This window comes from Arachis ipaensis, chromosome B4, assembly GCF_059453495.1.
Source record: "Arachis ipaensis isolate K30076 ecotype BB chromosome B4, ASM5945349v1, whole genome shotgun sequence".
In the NCBI taxonomy this organism is placed as follows: Eukaryota; Viridiplantae; Streptophyta; class Magnoliopsida; order Fabales; family Fabaceae; genus Arachis; species Arachis ipaensis.
The window spans coordinates 47,955,380-47,967,209 of record NC_142439.1 but is presented as its reverse complement, the minus strand read 5'-3'; positions in this window follow the sequence as shown (position 1 = coordinate 47,967,209).

Below are 11,830 nucleotides of genomic sequence, written 5' to 3'. Positions count from 1 at the left end.
AAAAAGCAATGGAAAGTAGGAATCAAGAGCTTTCCAGGCATATATGGCACTGCATGATGGACACTAAAATTGAGGGAGAAAACTGCCCCGAAATGTGCATAAACGAATATGGTGGCAACATGCAGTGAGGCCAACTGACCTCTGCACCTTCGACGGAGTATAACTCGAGCTGTAGAGCTCCAAATGATGTGATTCCAAAGGCATTGGAAAGTAGACATTCAGGGTTTTCCAACAATGTATAATAGTATGGGGTGAACAATGCGTTTGAGCCTCCAGAACTGGCGTTTTCGACCACGTTTGAGGCAAACTTTACCTCAAACGCTGCACACCAAAGCCAGCGACCTTGTCCTCTTCAAAGAGGCATAACTTGAGTTGTAGATGTTCAATTGAGATGATTCCAATTGGCATGAAATTGGCAACGTTGACAAGAGGATAAAGTAGCACCCCACACATGCACACAAGGGGGCCAACGTTGGAGCAAAAGTTTGACCCCAAACTTTTGCCCCAACGTTGGTATCAGCAAAAGAGGGTGGCTGATGTGAAAAGTTGGAGTAAAAGTTAGCCTGAAAATTTTACTCAAACTTTTACTCAAACTTTTAAGATTCACAACCCGGTTCACATTGGTTCTCTCTCCAACTCCAAGAGCAATCAACCAAGGCCTCTATCAACCCAATTCCATCAAGAGCAAGGGTCTAATTGACACCACTCAAAGACACAAGAGATAGTTATACTAGAAATTTCATTTTAATTGTAATTTGTTTTGAATTTCATTTTCATTTTGTAAAAATGCCTATATAAGGCATCATTCTCATTTTAGAAAGTAAGCCCGAATAAAGAGGAGGAAAGGCGAGCTCCACTAGGGAGCATTAGGAATACAAAACTCTCCCTCTTCTAGTTTTTCTTTCTTTGAATTTGAATCTTGGATTGAGGGGAGAAGGAATTCTGTTTCCCTCTCGGTCTAAGATTTCTCTTATTCTTCTTCTGAAATTTTAATTTCTCCTCAACTACAAGTTCCTTTGCTGCAAGTTTACAATTTAATTTACATTGAGCTTAATTTTGATCTTTGGTTCTCATCGCTTTCTGTTCTCACTAAATTCAATTTACTTTCAAGCAATTTAATTCTTATGCAAGTGCTCTGCATTTTACATTCCTGTTCATGATCTGATTTACTTTTCCTGCAAGTTAAACTTTCTCTAAGCTTTGATCTAGTGCTCTCTTTAATTTCCTGCACCCACTCCCCTTTACATTTAATGCAATTTACATTTCTTGCAATTTAAGTTTCAGTTATTTTAATTTCTTCCTCTTTAAGTTACTTGCAATTTTACTTTCTGCACTTTATAATTCCTGCAAATTTACATTCTGTTGGCTTCAATTGTCACTCAAATCACTCAATGTTAGCTTGACTAAACTATTACCCACTAAAGTTGCTTGATCCATCAATTCCTGTGGGATCGACCTCACTCCCGTGAGTTTTATTACTTGATGCGACCCGGTGCACTTGCCGGCTAGTTTTGGGTGTTTTGGAGAAATTCGTTTCTTCCACAAAAATATCCCATCAAGTTTTTGGCGCCATTGCCGGGGATTGATTAGATCAACAATGATTAAGTGGGTGAGAAGTCTAGATCAAGCATTTTCTTTATTTTTGTTCTCTGTTCTAAGTTGAAACCAAGGTGTTTGAGTTATTGCCTCACTAATAAATTCTTTCTCTATGACATGAATTTCAAATTTCATTGATGTTTATAAAATACAAATGGAGTTCAACTCATCATTTGGTCAAACAAAATTTTATGGGATATCACCCACCATCACCAATCTCTAATGGTGGTTGGGAATATCACCAAGAAACTTCAAATTCTGGGCACTCCAATTCATGGAGCTATGCTTCAGAACCACAAGATGAGAAAGAAAATCATATGGGATATTTCCCTCCACCACAAAATGATGCAAGTCATGATTCTAATGGTGGCTGGGAAGGGAATTCTAGTGCTCCATATGATATTCATCCAAAGATATCATCACTTGACCATACTTCAACAGAAAGCCCCTTTCAAAACTCACCACCCACACAAACTTCCATGAACCACTCAAGGCTCTCAAAGCTTGAGTCCATGTTCAAAAAATATGAGGTGGAGACAATGAAAGTCTGGAAAGAACAAGAAAACTCCCTCAAAAACATGAAAGTGCAGCTAGGCCAATTGGTGAGTGCAATGAAGAAGAAGGAAAAACAAGATGAAGAGGCTACTGAGTCAAGTGGATTTTTAGTAAAAAAAGAGGTGGTGGAAACATTTGAACCTGAACTTGCATATTCACAAAGGCCACTTGAGATGACAAGAGAACATGAAGACTCACAACTCTCACAAACCTCCCTGGACCAAAACGCCCCAACACTTGAATCCATGATTGAAAGGTATGAAGAGGAGATGAAGAAAGCTTGGGAAGATCAACAAACCTCCTCCATAAAAGAGCTATTAAAACAAATGTTGAGTGTAAAAGAGGAAGTGGAGGAGCAAGAAAGTGAAGAAGTCATTCCAAACTCAAGTGAGGCAGAGAAGTACATAAAGCAGGAGTTCATGGAACCACCAATACAAGAGACTCTTGATGAAAAGAAGACTCCAACAATCACACAACCACCAAGACTTGGATTCAAAGAAGTGAAGGCAATTAACAAAAGCACCAAGAAGAGGATTGTGACCAAACTACCAAGGACAACATTCAAGAGGAGGTCAACCACAAGCAATCCAACCCCTGGACCAATAGCAAGCAAGCTCAATCAAGCCATGTACAAAAGAAAGCTTGCTGAGGAGAGACCAAGACAGGGAGTAATAGCTGAATCTTCTCCTCCTTTGAAGTCATTTCTCTTAACAAATTAGAAGAAGAGGAAGAAAGTAAAGAACAGGTAGACAGTAGGTACATTTCTTTTCCTTGCTTTGTTTAAATTTCAATAAATTGGCATATGGTTACATTATAAGTTTGGTGTTGCCCTACAACAACTGTTTTCCATCTTCATGGATGATTGCATCAATTTTACATGAAAGTGACACACCAAGATTCTAGGTTTGGTGTGCCACCTATTTTTCTATGCAAATCAATCCAGCAACATCACTTGTCTGCATAATCATATTGCCTTTTACAGTGTTATTTTTCTTCTTAGTTGGATAATTTTTGTTTTCTCTTTGTTTCTTTTATTTACTTGTTTTTAATGCTTTCCTTCATTAACTGTTTTTGTTAATACATCACCAAGACATCCTTATTCATAACAGACTCTTCATTTGGTGATTGTATTTAACATATAACAGTTTCTTTTGTTTAGTTTTAGTTCAAATAAATTGACATATGGTTGCATTCTAAGTTTGCTGTTGCTATGCAACAAAATTTAGTTCCAATTCTTACAAGATACTTGCATTAATTCCAAGTGAAAGTGTCACACTAAGTTTGGTGTGCCATTTATCCTTTATGCAAAGTATTATGCTCACCTTCTTAAGCTTGCAATCACAATGTCTCTGTCTCTTGTGCCTTGATTATTATCTTTAATTTTGCTTGCTTGAAACACATGTACTACTAACATTTCTTGTGTAAGACATTCATGATCCATCTTAGCCCCATAGCCACGGTTCTAATAGTTGCTTGAGGATGAGCAAGCATTCTGAGTTTGGTATGGGAAGGAGGAGAATGAGAGGAAAATGACAACGATAGAGAAGATGAACTACAAGGTTGTAAAGTTCCTTTTCCTCTCATTTGTTTCAAGCACTATAAACTGCATGATTGTCTTTACCTTCTCTGTATGCATGTGTGTATGAAAAGGCATAGTTTGATTTCTAAATTGCAACATGGTGCTGTGCCATTGTGATTACCAACTTGAGTTTTGTGAATTCAAAAGCAGTAAAGCATCATGATCATAAACAAACAAGGAACTAAAGAAGAGTTTAGCATGTGCATACAAGTATTGGAAAGCTAGTATGATTAATTGTTGCTCAATTGCATTGGATTTTATTTAATTGAAGTTTTCATCTAGTACATTTTGTGAAATCTTTTAAAATCATGAAAACCTTGAAGAAGCAAATGCAAAATAAAGCAAGAAAAGAAAAAGGGAAAGAATGAGAAAGCTGAAGGCTCTGAGTACCAATGGCAATTCATTTGTTAAGTACTTGTGGTGTTTATGTATCAAGCCAAATGCTTGAAAACAAAACACTTAGAAGTCAAGGTTAGGCTCAAAGTGCAAAAGCACTCCCTCAAAGCTCAAGGCTCTGAGCATCAATGATTAGAGAGTCAAGAAAAGAAAAGAAAAATGAGCTTAATGAAGTCCTCTAATCAAATGCTTGTGGTGCTTATGTATCAAGTGGTAATACTTGAAAACAAAGCATTTAGAAGTCGTAGCTTTGTTATCAACTCATGGGGCAAAGCACCCAAAAGGAGAAGCTAATAAGAAAATCAAAAGCTTGTTTCAAGGAAGAAATATAAGAAAAAGATTTCATAAATTGAGCTAGATGGAAGCATCAATCATTTACATTTCTTTTGTGATTGTAGCATGCTTAGAAAACTAGCTTACCATGAACATTGAGTTGCTATTCTTCTTGCCTTGGATTGTCAATCTTTATTGCATGATTCTTTTCTTGCTTGGGGACAAGCAAGGTTTAAGTTTGGTGTTGTGATGACATGTCACCATGTCATGTTTTTCTATGCTTTTTCCTTTGTTTTCAATTGGGTTTTATGCACTTTCTTGAGCCATAAGCAAGCCAATTGGGTAGATTTTCATGTTTCCTTTGATTTAATCAACCATGTATGAATTCATGCAATTTCATGAGGTATTATGCTATAATTGTCACATATTATGAAAGAATGAATATCTCATGATTTTGAGCATAGCTTTGATGTGTTTGGTTGATTAATGATAGGTGAAGAAAGCTTGGAGAAAGGTTGAAGCAAGAAGGAATGGCTAGGAGGAAGAGAGGACAAAAAGTTTGAGCAAAAGTTTGCCTCAAATTTTAGCTCAAACTTTTGGATTAATTGAAAATGAACCAGGGAGCAAAAAGCTAGACCAAAAGTTAGCCTCAAACTTTTTGGCTAACTTTTGGGCAAAAAGCTGGAGCAAAAGTTAGCCTTAAACTTTTTGGCTAACTTTTGGCATCACAAATCAACACCCTGGAGAGCAAAAGTTTGCGCCAACGTTAGCCCCTAACTTTTTGGCTAACGTTGGCACAAGAAAAACACACCGAGGGGAGAAAAAGCTTGCGCCAACGTTTGCCTCAAGCGTTTTGGCAAACGTTGGCGCCACAAGGCATACAAGGGGTATACTTCCAACAAGAATAACTTGAGCTACAGAGCTCCAAATGAGGTGATTCAAAAAGCAATGGAAATTAGGAATCAAGAGCTTTCCAGGCATATATGGCACTGCATGATGGACACTAAAATTGAGGGAGAAAACTGCCCCGAAATGTGCATAATCGAATATGGTGGCAACATGCAGTGAGGCCAACTGACCTCTGCATCTTCGACGGAGTATAACTCGAGCTGTAGAGCTCCAAATGATGTGATTCCAAAGGCATTGGAAAGTAGATATTCAGGGCTTTCCAAAAATGTATAATAGTATGGGGTGAACAATGCGTTTGAGCCTCCAGAACTGGCATTTTCGACCACGTTTGAGGCAAACTTTACCTCAAACGCTGCACACCAAAGCCAGCGACCTTGTCCTCTTCAAAGGGGCATAACTTGAGTTGTAGATGTCCAATTGAGGTGATTCCAATTGGGTTAGAAAGCTGACATTCAAAGTTTTCTAACCGTATATAATAGTCTATAGTTGGCATGAAATTGGCAACGTTGACAAGAGGACAAAGTAGCACCCCACACATGCACACAAGGGGGCCAACGTTGGAGCAAAAGTTTGACCCCAAACTTTTGCCCCAACGTTGGTATCAGTAAAAGAGGGTGGCTGATGTGGAAAGTTGGAGTAAAAGTTAGCCTCAAACTTTTACTCAAACTTTTAAGATTCACAACCCGGTTCACATTGGTTCTCTCTCCAACTCCAAGAGCAATCAACCAAGGCCTCTATCAACCCAATTCCATCAAGAGCAAGGGCCCAATTGACACCACTCAAAGGCACAAGAGATAGTTAGAATAGAAATTTCATTTTAATTGTAATTTGTTTTGAATTTCATTTTCATTTTGTAAAAATGCCTATATAAGGCATCATTCTCATTTTAGAAAGTAAGCCCGAATAAAGAGGAGGAAAGGGGAGCTCTACTAGGGAGCATTAGGAATACAAAACTCTCCCTCTTCTAGTTTTTCTTTCTTTGAATTTGAATCTTGGATTGAGGGGAGAAGGAATTCTGTTTCCCTCTCGGTCTAAGATTTCTCTTGTTCTTCTTCTGAAATTTTAATTTCTCCTCAACTACAAGTTCCTTTGCTGCAAGTTTACAATTTAATTTACATTGAGCTTAATTTTTATCTTTGGTTCTCATCGCTTTCTGTTCTCACTGAATTCAATTTACTTTCAAGCAATTTAATTCTTATGCAAGTGCTCTGCATTTTACATTCCTGTTCATGATCTGATTTACTTTTCTTGCAAGTTAAACTTTCTCTAAGCTTTGATCTAGTGCTCTCTTTAATTTCCAGCACCCACTCCCCTTTACATTTAATGCAATTTACATTTCTTGCAATTTAAGTTTCAGTTATTTTAATTTCTTGCTCTTTAAGTTACTTGCAATTTTACTTTCTGCACTTTATAGTTCCTGCAAATTTACATTCTGTTGGCTTCAATTGTCACTCAAATCACTCAATGTTAGCTTGACTAAACTAATCACCCACTAAAGTTGCTTGATCCATCAATCCCTGTGGGATCGACCTCACTCCCGTGAGTTTTATTACTTGATGCGACCCGGTGCACTTGCCGGTTAGTTTTGGGTGTTTTGGAGAAAGTCGTTTCTTCCACAAAAATATCCCATCAAGTTTTTGGCGCCGTTGCCGGGGATTGATTAGATCAACAATGATTAAGTGGGTGAGAAGTGTAGATCAAGCATTTTCTTTATTTTTGTTCTCTGTTCTAAGTTGAAACCAAGGTGTTTGAGTTATTGCCTCACTAAGAAATTCTTTCTCTATGACATGAATTTCAAATTTCATTGATGTTTATAAAATACAAATGGAGTTCAACTCATCATTTGGTCAAACAAAATTTTATGGGATATCACCCACCATCACCAATCTCTAATGGTGGTTGGGAATATCACCAAGAAACTTCAAATTCTGGGCACTCTAATTCATGGAGCTATGCTTCAGAACCACAAGATGAGAAAGAAAATCATATGGGATATTTCCCTCCACCACAAAATGATGCAAGTCATGATTCTAATGGTGGCTGGGAAGGGAATTCTAGTGCTCCATATGATATTCATCCAAAGATATCATCACTTGACCATACTTCAACAGAAAGCCCCTTTCAAAACTCACCATCCACACAAACTTCCATGAACCACTCAAGGCTCTCAAAGCTTGAGTCCATGTTCAAAAAATATGAGGAGGAGACAATGAAAGTCTGGAAAGAACAAGAAAACTCCCTCAAAAACATGAAAGTGCAGCTAGGCCAATTGGTGAGTGCAATGAAGAAGAAGGAAAAACAAGATGAAGAGGCTACTGAGTCAAGTGGATTTTTAGTAAAAAAAGAGGTGGTGGAAACATTTGAACCTGAACTTGCATATTCACAAAGGCCACTTGAGATGACAAGAGAACATGTAGACTCACAACTCTCACAAACCTCCCTGGACCAAAACGCCTCAACACTTGACTCCATGATTGAAAGGTATGAAGAGGAGATGAAGAAAGCTTGGGAAGATCAACAAACCTCCTCCATAAAAGAGCTATTAAAACAAATGTTGAGTGTAAAAGAGGAAGTGGAGGAGCAAGAAAGTGAAGAAGTCATTCCAAACTCAAGTGAGGCAGAGAAGTACATAAAGGAGGAGTTCATGGAACCACCAATACAAGAGACTCTTGATGAAAAGAAGACTCCAACAATCACACAACCACCAAGACTTGGATTCAAAGAAGTGAAGGCAATTAACAAAAGTACCAAGAAGAGGATTGTGACCAAACTACCAAGGACAACATTCAAGAGGAGGTCAACCACAAGCAATCCAACCCCTGGACCAATAGCAAGCAAGCTCAATCAAGCCATGTACAAAAGAAAGCTTACTGAGGAGAGACCAAGACAGGGAGTAATAGCTGAATCTTCTCCTCCTTTGAAGTCATTTCTCTTAACAAATTGGAAGAAGAGGAAGAAAGTAAAGAACAGGTAGACAGTAGGTACATTTCTTTTCCTTGCTTTGTTTAAATTTCAATAAATTGGCATATGGTTACATTATAAGTTTGGTGTTGCCCTGCAACAACTGTTTTCCATCTTCGTGGATGATTGCATAAATTTTACATGAAAGTGACATACCAAGATTCTAGGTTTGGTGTGCCACCTATTTTTCTATGCAAATCAATCCAGCAACATCACTTGTCTGCATAATCATATTGCCTTTTACAGTGTTATTTTTCTTCTTAGTTGGATAATTTTTGTTTTCTCTTTGTTTCATTTATTTACTTGTTTTTAATTCTTTCCTTCATTAACTGTTTTTGTTAATACATCACCAAGACATCCTTATTCATAACAGACTCTTCATTTGGTGATTGTATTTAACATATAACAGTTTCTTTTGTTTAGTTTTAGTTCAAATAAATTGACATATGGTTGCATTCTAAGTTTGCTGTTGCTATGCAACAAAATTTAGTTCCAATTCTTACAAGATACTTGCATTAATTCCAAGTGAAAGTGTCACACTAAGTTTGGTGTGCCACTTATCCTTTATGCAAAGTATTATGCTCACCTTCTTAAGCTTGCAATCACAATGTCTCTGTCTCTTGTGCCTTGATTATTATCTTTAATTTTGCTTGCTTGAAACACATGTACTACTAACATTTCTTGTGTAAGACATTCATGATCCATCTTAGCCCCATAGCCACGGTTCTAATAGTTGCTTGAGGATGAGCAAGCATTCTGAGTTTGTATGGGAAGGAGGAGAATGAGAGGAAAATGACAACAATAGAGAAGATGAACTACAAGGTTGTAAAGTTCCTTTTCCTCTCATTTGTTTCAAGCACTATAAACTGCATGATTGTCTTTACCTTCTCTGTATGCATGTGTGTATGAAAAGGCATAGTTTGATTTCTAAATTGCAACATGGTGCTGTGCCATTGTGATTACCAACTTGAGTTTTGTGAATTCAAAAGCAGTAAAGCATCATGATCATAAACAAACAAGGAACTAAAGAAGAGTTTAGCATGTGCATACAAGTATTGGAAAGCTAGTATGATTAATTGTTGCTCAATTGCATTGGATTTTATTTAATTGAAGTTTTCATCTAGTACATTTTGTGAAATCTTTTAAAATCATGAAAACCTTGAAGAAGCAAATGCAAAATAAAGCAAGAAAAGAAAAAGGGAAAGAATGAGAAAGCTGAAGGCTCTGAGTACCAATGGCAATTCATTTGTTAAGTACTTGTGGTGTTTATGTATCAAGCCAAATGCTTGAAAACAAAACACTTAGAAGTCAAGGTTAGGCTCAAAGTGCAAAATCACTCCCTCAAAGCTCAAGGCTCTGAGCATCAATGATTAGAGAGTCAAGAAAAGAAAAGAAAAATGAGCTTAATGAAGTCCTCTAATCAAATGCTTGTGGTGCTTATGTATCAAGTGGTAATACTTGAAAACAAAGCATTTAGAAGTCGTAGCTTTGTTATCAACTCATGGGGCAAAGCACCCAAAAGGAGAAGCTAATAAGAAAATCAAAAGCTTGTTTCAAGGAAGAAATATAAGAAAAAGATTTCATAAATTGAGCTAGATGGAAGCATCAATCATTTACATTTCTTTTGTGATTGTAGCATGCTTAGAAAACTAGCTTACCATGAACATTGAGTTGCTATTCTTCTTGCCTTGGATTGTCAATCTTTATTGCATGATTCTTTTCTTGCTTGGGGACAAGCAAGGTTTAAGTTTGGTGTTGTGATGACATGTCACCATGTCATGTTTTTCTATGCTTTTTCCTTTGTTTTCAATTGGGTTTTATGCACTTTCTTGAGCCATAAGCAAGCCAATTGGGTAGATTTTCATGTTTCCTTTGATTTAATCAACCATGTATGAATTCATGCAATTTCATGAGGTATTATGCTATAATTGTCACATATTATGAAAGAATGAATATCTCATGATTTTGAGCATAGCTTTGATGTGTTTGGTTGATTAATGATAGGTGAAGAAAGCTTGGAGAAAGGTTGAAGCAAGAAGGAATGGCTAGGAGGAAGAGAGGACAAAAAGTTTGAGCAAAAGTTTGCCTCAAATTTTAGCTCAAACTTTTGGATTAATTGAAAATGAACCAGGGAGCAAAAAGCTAGACCAAAAGTTAGCCTCAAACTTTTTGGCTAACTTTTGGGCAAAAAGCTGGAGCAAAAGTTAGCCTTAAACTTTTTGGCTAACTTTTGGCATCACAAATCAACACCCTGGAGAGCAAAAGTTTGCGCCAACGTTAGCCCCTAACTTTTTGGCTAACGTTGGCACAAGAAAAACACACCGAGGGGAGAAAAAGCTTGCGCCAACGTTTGCCTCAAGCGTTTTGGCAAACGTTGGCGCCACAAGGCATACAAGGGGTATACTTCCAACAAGAATAACTTGAGCTACAGAGCTCCAAATGAGGTGATTCAAAAAGCAATGGAAATTAGGAATCAAGAGCTTTCTAGGCATATATGGCACTGCATGATGGACACTAAAATTGAGGGAGAAAACTGCCCCGAAATGTGCATAATCGGATATGGTGGCAACATGCAGTGAGGCCAACTGACCTCTGCATCTTCGACGGAGTATAACTCGAGCTGTAGAGCTCCAAATGATGTGATTCCAAAGGCATTGGAAAGTAGATATTTAGGGCTTTCCAACAATGTATAATAGTATGGGGTGAACAATGCGTTTGAGCCTCCAGAACTGGCGTTTTCGACCACGTTTGAGGCAAACTTTACCTCAAACGCTGCACACCAAAGCCAGCGACCTTGTCCTCTTCAAAGGGGCATAACTTGAGTTGTAGATGTCCAATTGAGGTGATTCCAATTGGGTTAGAAAGCTGACATTCAAAGTTTTCTAACCGTATATAATAGTCTATAGTTGGCATGAAATTGGCAACGTTGACAAGAGGACAAAGTAGCACCCCACACATGCACACAAGGGGGCCAACGTTGGAGCAAAAGTTTGACCCCAAACTTTTGCCCCAACGTTGGTATCAGCAAAAGAGGGTGGCTGATGTGGAAAGTTGGAGTAAAAGTTAGCCTCAAACTTTTACTCAAACTTTTAAGATTCACAACCCGGTTCACATTGGTTCTCTCTCCAACTCCAAGAGCAATCAACCAAGGCCTCTATCAACCCAATTCCATCAAGAGCAAGGGCCCAATTGACACCACTCAAAGGCACAAGAGATAGTTAGAATAGAAATTTCATTTTAATTGTAATTTGTTTTGAATTTCATTTTTATTTTGTAAAAATGCCTATATAAGGCATCATTCTCATTTTAGAAAGTAAGCCCGAATAAAGAGGAGGAAAGGCGAGCTCCACTAGGGAGCATTAGGAGTACAAAACTCTCCCTCTTCTAGTTTTTCTTTCTTTGAATTTGAATCTTGGATTGAGGGGAGAAGGAATTCTGTTTCCCTCTCGGTCTAAGATTTCTCTTGTTCTTCTTCTGAAATTTTAATTTCTCCTCAACTACAAGTTCCTTTGCTGCAAGTTTACAATTTAATTTACATTGAGCTTAATTTTGATCTTTGGT